This window comes from Scleropages formosus, chromosome 3, assembly GCF_900964775.1.
Source record: "Scleropages formosus chromosome 3, fSclFor1.1, whole genome shotgun sequence".
In the NCBI taxonomy this organism is placed as follows: Eukaryota; Metazoa; Chordata; class Actinopteri; order Osteoglossiformes; family Osteoglossidae; genus Scleropages; species Scleropages formosus.
Genome location: NC_041808.1, coordinates 38,445,814 through 38,457,863, shown reverse-complemented (window position 1 = coordinate 38,457,863; position 12,050 = coordinate 38,445,814). Strand labels below are relative to the sequence as shown.

Genomic DNA, 12,050 nt, shown 5'->3' with positions numbered 1-12,050 from the left:
AGAAATATTGAACTGAACACTGAACTTAACACTGAAGTTCTCCTAATGAGTTTATATACTAATTCAGTACAGCTCCGCATATTTCAGCTTTAATGGCAAAAGTATCTGTTTCAATTTTCAGTTTCAGGTAGACGGACAATAATTTTCTAGTCATGGTCATTTTCAGCCAATGAGATTCATTGGAGTCAAAGTACAGCTTGTAAATTCAACAAGTGAGCAGTTACTGGTGGACATTTTGAAAGTCAGTCACATATTTTCTACCTTAATAAATAACATTTTTGGATATTTACTTTAGTTCCTAAGGTAAGTACAGAGTTTTTGTCAAAAAATAGAATAAGTCTGTATTATTAATCTAGAAATGATTAAATTTTATCTGCTTTCTTGCAGCTTGAAGGGAAACATTTTTAACTTATACTTTCACTTTTAATGTTGTTCTATCCATCCATCCATCCATCTTCCTCCTCTATCCGGAGCCGGGTCGCGGGGGCAGCAGTCCGTGCAGAGTCCTTCAGACTTCCCTCTCCCCGCACACATAGTCATAGTCTCTCCAACGTGTCCTGGGTCTGCCCCGAGGCCTCCTCCCAGTGGGACAAGCCCGGAACACCGCCCCAGGGAGGCGTCCAGGAGGCATCCAGAACAGATGCCCGAGCCACCTCAACTGGCTCCTCTCGATGCGGAGGAGCAGCGGCTCTACTCCGAGCTCCTCCCGGGTGACTGAGCTCCTCACCCTATCCCTAAGGGTGCGCCCAGCCACTCTGCGGAGGAAACTCATTTCTGCCGCTTGTATCCGCGATCTCATTCTTTCGGTCATGATCCAGAGTTCATGACCATAGGTGAGGGTAGGAACGTAGGTCGACCGGTAAATTGAGAGCTTCGCCTTACGACTCAGCTCCCTCCTCACCACAACAGACCGGTACAATGACCGCATTACTGCGGACGCCGCACCGATCCGTCTGTTGACCTGCCGCTCCATTTTTCCCTCACTCGTGAACAAGACCCCGAGATACTTAAACTCCTCCACTTGAGGGAGCAACTCCCCCCTAACCCGGAGGGGGCAATCCACCTTTTTCCGACTGAGAACCATGGCCTCGGATTTGGAGGTGCTGATTCTCATCCCCGCCGCTTCGCACTCGGCTGCAAACCTCCCAAGTGCACGCTGCAAGTCTTGATTTGATGAAGCCAACAGGACCACATCGTCCGCAAAAAGCAGAGACGAGATCCTGCGGCCACCAAAACAGACACCCTCTGTTCCCTGACTGCGCCTAGAAATTCTGTGCATGAAGATAATGAACAGGATTGGTGACAAAGGGCAGCCCTGGCGGAGTCCAACATGCACCGGGAACAGGTCTGACTTACTGCCGGCAATGCGAACCAAGCTCCTGCTCCGGTCATACACGGAACAAACAGCCCGTAGCAGCGAGCCCTGAACCCCATAATCCCGAAGTACCTCCCACAGGATGCCACGAGGGACACAGTCGAATGCCTTCTCCAGGTCCACAAAACACATATGGACTGATTGGGCAAACTCCCACGAACCCTCCAGGACCCTAGTGAGGGTATAGAGCTGGTCCAGTGTTCCACGGCCAGGGCAAAAACCGCATTGCTCCTCCTGAATCCGAGGTTCGACTATCGGTCGGATTCTCCTCTCCAGTACCCTGGCATAGACTTTCCCAGGGAGGCTGAAGAGTGTGATCCCCCTGTAGCTGGAACACACTCTCCAGTCCCCCTTCTTAAAAAGAGGGATCACCACCCCAGTCTGCCAGTCCAGAGGCACGGTTCTCGAGCTCCATGCAATGCTGCACAGGCGTGTCAGCCAAGACAACCCCACAACATCCAGAGACTTGAGAAACTTGGGGCGGATCTCATCCACCCCCGGAGCCTTGCCACCGAGGAGTTTTTGACTGCCTCAGCAACTTCAGCCAGGGTAATGGACGAGTCCCCCTCCGAGTCCCCAGCCTCAGCTTCCTCTACGGAAGGCGTGTCGGAGGGATTGAGGAGATCCTCAAAGTACTCCTTCCACCGCCCGAGGACATCCTCAGCTGAGGTCAGCAGCGCACCACTTCCACTGTAAACAGTGTTTGTGGAACACTGTTTCCCCCCTACAGCAGGTGCGGTGGCGCGGTGGCGCAGTGGGTTGGACCACGGTCCTGCTCTCCGGTGGGTCTGGGGTTCAAGTCCCGCTTGGGGTGCCTTGTGACGGACTGGCGTCCCGTCCTGGGTGTGTCCCCTTCCCCCTCCGGCCTTACGCCCTGTGTTGCCGGGTAGGCTCCGGTTCCCCGTGACCCCGTAAGGGACAAGCGGTTCTGAAAATGTGTGTGTGTGTGTGTGTGTTTCCCCCCTCTGAGTCGCCGGACGGTTTGCCAGAATCTCTCTGAGGCCGACCGAAAGTCTTCCTCCATGGCCTCACCGAACTCCTCCCAAGCCCGAGTTTTTGCCGCGGCAACTGCCAGAGCCGCGTTCCATTTGGCCCGTCGGTACCCGTCAGTTGCTTCAGGAGTCCCATGAGCCAGCCAGGCCCGATAGAACTCCTTCTTCAGCTAGACGGCATCCCTTACCTCCGGTGTCCACCACCGTGTTCGGGGATTGCCGCCGCGACAGGCGCCGGAGACCTTATGGCCACAGCTCAGGTTGAAGACCCTACTGAGAGATGACATGTCTCAGAAAAACCACATGATCTCTCACAATGTGGTATTTTTTTGGATTCAGTTTCAAGCCTGCAGACTGAATTCTTGAGATCACTTCATTCAGACTAGACAGGTGGTCTTAAAACATTTTGTTGTAAATCAAAACGTCATCGAGATATACCATGCAGACATGCCAAGAGAGCCCTCTGAGCATTAGCTCCATTAAAAGCTGCAATGTGGCGGGAGAGTTTGAGAGGCCCATCTGCATGGATCGCCACTGATAAGGCCCCTATCTCATTGTAAATGCTGTTTTTTCTCTGTTCTCCTCTGCAACTTCCACCTGTCAATAGCCATTAGAGAAATCTAATGTGCTGAACCACACAGAGCCTGTCAACACATCCAGGGTATTATCCACACGGGGCAGAGGATGAGAGTCCTTAACAGTCAGGCTGTTAAAGCGCCGGTAGTCCACACAGAATTGCCATGCACCACATTTCTTTCTCACAAGCACAACTGGCGAGGCCCAGGGACTAGAGCTCTCCTGAATGATACTGTCAGCTAACAGGTCAGCTACTTGTCTCTCTATTTCAGCATGTTTTCAGGAGACATACGATATGCACGCTGTTTGATAGCAGCCTGCTCACCAGTCTGCATTTACCAGATCTAGATCTAGATCATTTACCAGATCTAGATCATCGCGAGTGTGCTTCTTGAGTGCTTAACAGCTCCTGTTCTCCCGTCTTCTCGTCCTTCTCTTGCTGGATCTCACGGTTTCCATGATCTCCTGCCTGACTCACGGATTACAGCTTTCGGTTTGTCCCCTTGATTACGTTAGTGCCTCGGCAACCTTTGTTTTGTCATGTGACCATGCCTTGGTTTTTGGATTCCCTTTGCCCTGAAGCTCTGCAATTGGGTCCGACAGCTTCCTTCTGGTGTGACACCATGACAGTGCTGGTGTATTTGTGGAAAGAAAACTAAGTTACTGTTCTCAAGGAGATCAAATACAGTGAATTCAAATTTACTTTGGATCACATTAACTTAACAGACTATACCTATTACAGGTAATGCATTTCTTTGCAGCAGCCTAACACCTGTACAGTGTTTGTTGCAAGAGGTTACTGAAATATATAACATTTCATTTCTTAGGAATGAAAGCTGCTATTGTTTGGGGGTGTGGTGGGTTTGGTCAGTACCCTATGTGCGGTGGGTCTGGGGTTTGAACCCTTGTTGGGGTGCCCTGCGACAGGTCTGGCATCCTTTCCTGAGTGCATCCCCAGACCCTTTCTAAAATGACTTAGGCACATAATATTGATGGTTAAATATATACTTCACATTACATGTTCTGCCCATGGAATAACAATAACTGCAGTTCAAAGACTTCATTTTGTATCTAGAAATGTTGATGTTATATGCCTTTTGTTTGTTTGATAAGAATAGCACATACTGAGGAAATTTAAAAACTTAGAAAAAAAAGAATTTGATAAAAATTAGATAAATAGGGAACCTTGTCTACGTGCGGAATTTTACATACAGTAGGTGTTGCACCTTTTGGCAGTCGGTTAGCCCAATCCAGGCAGCATTCTCTGCAGGGTCCTGACTCATCATTAGGCTCCTGATGAACTGAAACTTGTCCTCACCGTGGACTGAAGCAAAGCTTCCTCCCAGAGACAAACATTGCACCTGCAGACAAACATGGTGAGGAAGATGCATCCAGAAAGAGACTCCACTTGCATGGTTCTCGTACACACTTGTGACTGAACTCTAACATTTTCACTTAATAGTGGCAAGTCCAAGGAGTGTTCAGGTAGTTGTCTGGACACACTTGTGTGTTTTACAGGTGAGTTCCAGGTCTTCATAATTTAAAAATGTCAAGGAATGTACACACTGTAGGTAATCCATATATCTTAGTCTGCATATTTTCCATTATTCTGTGGTTCATTTGGGTGGATGCACACACACACACACACACACATTTTCAGAACCGCTTGTCCCTTACAGGGTCACGGGAACCGGAGCCTAACCCGGCAACACAGGGCGTAAGGCCGGAGGGGGAGGGGACACACCCAGGACGGGACGCCAGTCCGCCACAAGGCACCCCAAGCCGGATTCGAACCCCAGACCCACTGGAGAGTAGGACTGCGGTCCAACCCACTGCGCCACCGCACCCCCTTGGGTGGATGCAATATTTGACAAATTATATTTATTTTCACATCATATATCTTATTTACTTTTCCTTGTATTGTATATATCATACCTCTAAAAACACATCTAGTGTCTTTTTTGTATATTGTGTACTTTATATTCTATATATTTTATCTTTTATTAGCCCACTCTACTATTTATTATCCGTGTCTTGTCACTGTCATTCTGTCTGTGCTGTGGAAGCTCCTGTCACCAAGATGAATTCCTTGTATGTGTAAACATACTTGGCAATAAAGCTCTTTCATTCACATTAACTTGCAGTCATAAGGAGTGATTTTGCATAAAAATTACAATTAATAATGTCTTAAATTCAAAAATCATAACATTTTTAAATTTCTGCTAGCAGTCATGACACTGTTACCTCTGCATCAGCCCGGTTCTTCTTGAAGGAGATATATGGAAACAGTGGTTGTTAAAGCTGACCCAGCTGGTTGGACAGGAGCCTTGGCAGAACTTCACAGTTGAAGAATCTGATCATATAATCCTGCAGGTTAATGCCAGGAAAAAATATTTAAAAAAAATTGTTCCCTTAGGAAAAGATCTAAATGAAGTTTATATCAGTCTGCAAGGGTTTACAATTATAGATGAATGCATAATTTCAAATGCTATTGTAAATGAGCACTAATGCAACATGTCCCATTTTAACTTTCATTATTGCTGGATTCATGTGTATGAGTGAATGAATGTGTGTGATTTCTCTATGACGGATTGGTGTCCTGTCTAGAGTGTGTCCTGCATTGTGCCCTGTGTTTTTGAGATAGGCTTCATACCAGCATGGCCTTGCGCTGGGTAAACGTGAGTAATAAATTAGATTATTACGAGGATAACTCGCTAATTTTGCCTACCTCCTCGACTAAGTATCTAGGGCGTAATAATTGGCTCAAGTTTATCGTTCTCTCAGAACTTCAAAGCCACAACCTGGACTTGGAGATACATCCTACATAACATCCGTAGGATCCGTTTTTATCTAACTGACTCTGCCTAACTACTTTTTCAGGCCATGGTGACTTCCCGTCTGGACTACCACAACTCTCTCCTGTGTGCCCTTCTTAGTACTGCCATCAAACCTCTACAGCTGATACAGAACTGTTACTGCACGCGTTGTTTGATTTGCCAAAGTGTTCCCATGTATCTCCTCTACTCATTTCTCTGCATTGGCTGCCTATAGATGCCTGGATCAAAATTAAGATCCTGGTCATTACCTACAAAAGCATCAATAGAACTGCTCCCACATATCTACAAGACTTGATCAACTGCTAAACCCCAACCAGACCGTTACGCTCTTCCACATCTGCCTGCTTGGTGGTCCCGTGCACAAAGGGTAAAGTACGAAGGAATTTTATATGAAATGTACATCGCTTTAGAGAAAAGCATCTGCTAAATGAATAAATATAAATGTAAACAGTTACTAGTAACAAACAGACAGAGGGATCAATGGGTTACTGTACGCTCAAAAAATTGATATTGTTTATGTTATTGCATTGACACAGGGTCAAGCCTGAGTGTCAGTGAATTGATCAAAATAAAGAAATATTAGAGAATTCAAATTGATATGCTCTCTTGCTATTTTTGTACCTGTATTCTGGTTTGGTTTTTCCTGAGGCAATAAGACTGACAAAAATCTCTTCGATCTTGCTGCTTGTTCCCCACTGAAAGTGAAAAAGAAAAACAAAGTTCTAAGTGATGAATGATGTACGGATGATTGACCATTGCAAGTAGTGTCTCTAGCAGTGTAAGTCACCTTGGTGAATAAGGTGTGGGCTAGTAACACTACATAGTATGCATTGTAAGTCGCTTTGGAGAAAAGGGTTTGCTAAGTGAATAAATGTAAATGTAGGTGACATACTTTTGATAATATAGTAGATTTTGTATAAACATTTAAAGTTCATTTCCCCCTTTAAAAATTTAAGAAAGTTTGGCTTTTCTGTGAGAATTTGATTTATACAGTCTAATGAGCGTGCACCTGCTGGATGATAAAATTTTATCATGTATTTTGGTGGATTTTTAAAAATTATAAGCAACGATTCATCTTGAAGCCTCCACTTTGTGTCTCTTTGATCTTAACATTTTAATGTACGGTGTACATTTTACAAGGTATAAATGCTGATAATCACTTTGATTTAAATATACGTACCCACAGCCATGCCACGGAAGCAGGTGAAACAGCAGAGCCACTGTTGTTATATAATGGACCATCATGGATTTCTGTAAGTAGATGGGAAGACTCCTTACATTTCCCAACAAGACAGATTCATGAAGCAAATCAAGATTACAGTAGTATAGAACCCCCAGTGAAACAAACAGAATACCAGCTGCATTAACAAGCTGGGAGGACAGCATAAATTATTGCAATCCAGGGTGCAGTGAAACACAGGCAGCTTGTAGGATAGTAATTAGCACTGCTGCTGTTGAACCCAAAGGTTGCAGGTTCAAGTTCCACCTCTGGCTGTAGTACCCTTGCAGTAAGTAGCAGTAAACCTTGCTACTTTCATGTATTGACACAGTGGATCTCCTATGATCAGAGCAGAATTCTATGATCACTACACAGTTTAACCTTGCATGATTGCATTCTGAAAATCTAAATTACTGATGTGAATAGAAAAATATTTGAAAATGTTATTACTGAGCTGTAATGCAAGTTGTATAAACTGTATTAAGATTTGATGTAGATAATTAAAGCATATTATTTCATGACTAAAACACAAGCAAAGACCTTACCGCAAAATTCCAAAATGAGTGAAAGTTTTTTCTCCCACCTGTGTTTGACTGAGAAGGGGTGCTGTGATGATATAAACTCTACAGGTGCTTTTATACAATCTAAGCAAAGGGTGAGGCCTGATACATTAAGACATGGTGTCCACATCCTTCTCTTTGGAAATCATGCAAGTCCGGTATAAAGCAAATATTGATATTCAGCTTCATATGATCGTTTTTCTTTCTGCTGTCCAGAATTCAATGGGACAAAACATTTGCATCTTTAATGTACATAATTTTTTGTTTTATTTTATTGCTATTGTGTTACCACTGGCAAAGTGCAAATGAAGATATATATATATATATATATATATATGTATACAGTATATATATGTGTGTACAGTATGTACAGTACATACACCTCATGTTCTATGTGGGTTCAGTCCCTGCTCAGTCTACGTGGAGTTTACGTATTTTTCCTTGTGTCTGTGTGGGTTCTCTCTAGGTGCTGCGGTTTCCTCCTAAAGACACGCAGTTTAGGTAAATTGCTGACTTTGAATTGCCCTTAGTGTGTGACTGGGTGAATAGAAACCCTCTGATGAACTAGTGTCCTGTGCAGGGTGTACCAAGCTATTCAAGTGGATTTACACACACACACACACACACACACACACACACACACACACACACACACGTTTGTGTGTGTGTGTCTGTATTAATTTCATTAAACACTTCCATGGTTCTAAATCCCATTAGCCTGACTAGGAAATAACAAGAAGCATTCAGTAGACTTCTGGTGTTTGGATGCCTGAGGTTCTGTACTCTCCTTCCTTATTGTTTGGGAGTTTCTTCTTTCCTCTCCTCCCTGGCCATGCGGCTTTGTCTGTCGTTATTCATATTTATTTTAGTATATTATCACTGAATTTGTATTGCAATCTTGTACATCGCTCTATGTCACTCCAGAAAGAAGAACAGTCTATAAAAAATTAATTGAATTGAATTAAAAGTGTGGAAGGAGGACTTACAAGGGAAATGAATGTCTTGTTAAATTAGTTACACACCCTACACACCCTGTCTTTATTTGCTTTTACATGTTTATCTGCTGCTGAAATATATTGTTATGCAAACACACACAGTAATCCAGTGGTGTATCTATTAGTCTTCAAATAATGCTGTTTTATTTTTTACATTTTAAGTCAATAAAGTCATTACTCTCTTTTAACCCTGACTATGCAGTACACTTATAGCCAGCAGTCTCATGTGCAGAGCACTTCTGTAATGAATCAGGTATTTGGAAGCTAAAACATGAGTGAAAACCCTCACAGGTATTGTAAAGATTCGCTTGAACATGGCTGCACTTACTTAATTTTTTTTCCTTTAGTAACTAAAAAACACATGCCAGTGAACACTTCATGTCAAGTAATGCTTTCAAAAAACAATTAAAATAATTCTAATTAAAAAAAGAAAATCCGGGATGCGGTGGCGCAGTGGGTTGGACTGCAGTCCTGCTCTCCAGTGGGTCTGGGATTCGAGTCCCGCTTGGGGTGCCTTGCGACGGACTGGTGTCCTGTCCTGGGTGTGTCCCTTCCCCCTCCGGCCTTATGCCCTGTGTTATGCCTCCGGTTCCCCGCGACCCTGTCTGGGACAAGCGGTTCTGAAAATGTGTGTGTGTGTATTATTATTATTATTACGCATATAGCATTGGGGTCTGTAGAGCCCTGAACGATGAGAACTTTGTGTTTGTGAACCTGCAACTTTCAGCTGACAAAGTATATTTGAGTTCAAAGATCTGGTGAAGGCTTTTCTATCTATGTATAAAAAACATTTCCAGATACACTACAACTTCAACATATTAATACACTAATAATAATAAAACAATGTAATGATAATAGTAATAAAAATAATAATAAATGTTACTAAAGTATTTTTACTAGAGAGAGAGAGAATCTGTGTGTGTGTGTGTGTGTGTGTGTGGGTGTGGGTATCAAAACATTAAAGAAACTTTAATGTTTGCTTTTCCAATATTCGTTGGCATTCCACCTTTTTCCGATTGTTTTATTATTTACACTTTAGTTTCAGTTGTGATAATTTTCTTTTTCTTTGATGCATCACCATCTCTTGCGTCACATTTATGCTTTGGTACCATGGTTAAGAGAGTAAAAACAAAAAAAAAAAATAATGAAGCCAAGTACAGTAACACATGAGACGCTATAAAGAACAATGTGGTCCATGTCATACTGATACTCTGTCATACTGTGATTTTGGGTAGGTGCAGACATTCGGGGCAAGGTCATCAGCACTACAGTCTGACTGAAAAGAAGGACGTCTTTGTCCTATCTCGGGCTCACATGCCCATGAGCTGACAAACCGCTGTGGAAGCGTAAAGTTTTAATATGCATCGCAATGTAGTGTCCAGTTGTTATTATAAAGCATTGTGAGTTTTCATTTAATTGTTACTTAAAGGTAACAAAAAAATTAACTTCAAGTTAGTGAGGGGGTGTTTCATAACTACTGGTGTACGTAAGTGAGATGTTCATAATCCTTGAATTATGAATACCTTATTTTTGTCTCTATATCACTACCACTTACACTTCACTCAAAACTTATGAAGCCTAAAATGAATGAGGGGTTAAGGCACACTGAGCATGCTGGGTCTGGGAGAGTAACTTTGTGCTGGCGGGGGACGTGGATGGCCGAATGATCCCGGAGGGTTGTTATTATTATTATTATTATTATTATTATTATTATTATTATATAGAGCGCTCTTCTCACGCAGTGACACCGAGCGCTATAACACAGGCATACAGCAAAAAAAATTGATAGAAACAAAGAAGACAGTCAACTATTGGCTATACTTACTGGCCACCGGGGAAAGGAACTAAAACTCCCAACTGAAGGTTGAGGGAGAAAAAAACCTCTGGGGGTCCACGGGCCAGTGGTTGCCCACCCCCCTGGGCATTCTAGAAAGTAACAAGTAAGCCAGTGTATAAGAAGTAATTATAATGTTGGTAATGGCATCTTGGATCCCCAGCTCGGCATGGAACGTCTCGATCGTTATCACGTATTATTATTATTAGATCATTTGCACTCTGCGGTTGGGATCATTGCAATTACCTCCTGTGTCCGAATGGTACAGTAAAACATGTCCAAGTTCATTTTTGGTCCGGATGTTACACCTGTCTCACAGCGCCTGGGTGGTGCGAGAGGATGTGGGTTCAATCCTGTCCTTCCTGTGTTTGCGTGGGTTTCCTCCCACACTCCAAAGACATGCTGTTCACCTTGACCCTATAGCAGTGTAAAATGTAGCACAGGGAGGAACACAGGGAAGCAGCTATGTGCCACTGGAGAGCTGCAGCTCCGCTGCTGTCACCACAATATTTATATTTGGATAGTAGCAATTGGATAATGTGGAAGATGTGGAATTTTGTAAATGGTAAATGAAAGCAAATATGGGGGAATTGTACAAAATTTGTGAGATTTAGCACTGGAGCCAAAATATGTGTGGCTCTCTTGGAAAATAGCTGCATGAAAAGTTCCAGTAGGCCTCTGTTTCAATGTCACCAAGAACCGGCGTACAAAATGATGCCTGTTTGTAATTTCAGCATAGACGCCAACCGACTGCAGCGCAGACAGTTCCAAGGACTTATTCTTCGATTGATTCTCTTCCCTAGTGAAAATGGTCAAGAGCTCGGACATCATCGTCCTTGCAGGTGACTTCAACGCGCAAGTTGGCAAACTCCTCCAATCCGAGGCAAGCATGGGAGGCAGATTTTCCCTACCTGCTCAGAGAACAGACAACGGAGATCGACTTCTTCAACTCTGTGTGAATAATCATCTCTTCTTGTCGTGCACCAGTTTCCGACACAACACAAAATGAACCGCCACCTGGCGTTCAAATTCCACTGGCCACTGGACCCAAATCGATCACATTGCTATTAGCCGCCGCTGGTGAGGATCAATCCAAGATTGCAGATCGTACTGCAACACTTACGTGGATTCTGATCACGCCCTAGTAATGGCACGGTTTTCACTCCAGCTCCCTGGTCAACGGCGTACTCAAGTGGACCGCCTTGCTGTACAATATTTCGATGACCCTAATGTTTGTGCTGTCTTTCAGAAACATCTGAATGAGAAACTTGCAGCCTCTTGCGAAGCAGGATTGAAGGGGCAGTGGAATCATATCAGGCATGCTATGCAATTAGCCGCCAAACTCGTATGCGGTCACCATACTCGACACCGCCGTGAACACTGGATTTCAACTCATTTGCGCCTTCTTATCACTGAAGGCAAAGAGCACAACACTGAGAGAAGAAAGATTAAACGACAGCTGGCACAATCTCTACGTAGAGATCACGAGGAGTGGTTGGGGTAAATCGCCAGTGAGATGGAAGAGGCTGCTGCTTCAGGAAACTGTCAGAGGTTGTTCAAGTTGATATGGGATACTAGTGATCGGAAGAAACCTGTAAGCGAGACCATTTGTGACAAAGAGGGAAAACTTATCCATAGTAAGGAATGACGGATGGCTCGCTG

General features: G+C 43.7%; 1 long non-coding RNA gene across 1 annotated transcript; it reads right to left on the bottom strand.

The window, feature by feature from the left end:
• Positions 1–6,400: 6,400 nt before the first annotated feature.
• Positions 6,401–7,597, bottom strand: LOC108927538 (uncharacterized). Its single transcript, XR_001965598.1, has 3 exons — positions 7,545–7,597; positions 6,961–7,031; positions 6,401–6,475 (listed from the first exon to the last, which is right to left on the bottom strand). It is a non-coding gene; the product is annotated as an uncharacterized LOC108927538 (long non-coding RNA).
• Between the last annotated feature and the right edge of the window lie 4,453 nt (positions 7,598–12,050).